Below are 957 nucleotides of genomic sequence, written 5' to 3' on the forward strand. Positions count from 1 at the left end.
ATATTGATAACCTCTTTGAAGAAATAATGACAGAAAACTTCCCCTACCTGGTGAAAGAAACAGACTTACAAGTCCAGGAAGCACAGAGAACCCCAAACAAAAGGAATCCAAAGAGGACCACACCCAGACACATCATAATTAAAATGCCAAGAGCAAAAGACAAAGAGAGAATCCTAAAAGCAGCAACATACAAAATGTATTGCACATAACATTTTCTTTCCAGTGGAGAAAAAAATTATAGGTTCAAAAATCAAGTTTGATATCAAAAGAATTAACATAAAAGTTTCTAAATTCAAAACAATCTGATAGTTAAAATATTATCAACCTTGTGATGATTTTGATATGCTCTGTGAACCTCTGAAAACTTGTGATGTTGCAGCTTCAGCTCAAACACTGCAGGCAGAGCAGACGTTCCCCTATTCTCTCAAATACAATGTTTAAGAGTATTTTAGTTTAATTATGTATTCACTGTTCTTTGTCAGAAACATTAAGCCCTTTAGAGATGTGGTCGGCAAACTATGGCTCGTGAGCCACACGCGGCTCTTTGGCCCCTTGTGTGTGGCTTTTCCTAAGCCTTAGGAGTACCCTAATTACGTTAATAACAATGTACCTACCTATATAGTTTAAAAAATTTGGCTCTCAAAAGAAATTTCAATCATCGTACTGTTGATATTTGGCTCTGTTGACTAATGAGTTTGCCAACCACTGCTTTAGAGCCTAAAGCAAAAACTCTTATTAAAATCCTGTGTCCCCCAGCCATGCCGCCTGGACCTGTCTACTTGTTACTCTGTGGCACTATCAGACCCTAGAGCAGCCGTGGGCAAACTACGGCCCGCGGGCCAGATCCAGCCGTTTGAAATGAATAAAACAAACAAATAAAAAGACCGTACCCTTTTATATAATGATGTTTACTTTGAATTTATATTAGTTCACACAACACTCCATCCATGCTTTTGT

The sequence above is a fragment of the Myotis davidii genome, unplaced genomic scaffold, assembly GCF_000327345.1.
Source record: "Myotis davidii unplaced genomic scaffold, ASM32734v1 scaffold151, whole genome shotgun sequence".
In the NCBI taxonomy this organism is placed as follows: Eukaryota; Metazoa; Chordata; class Mammalia; order Chiroptera; family Vespertilionidae; genus Myotis; species Myotis davidii.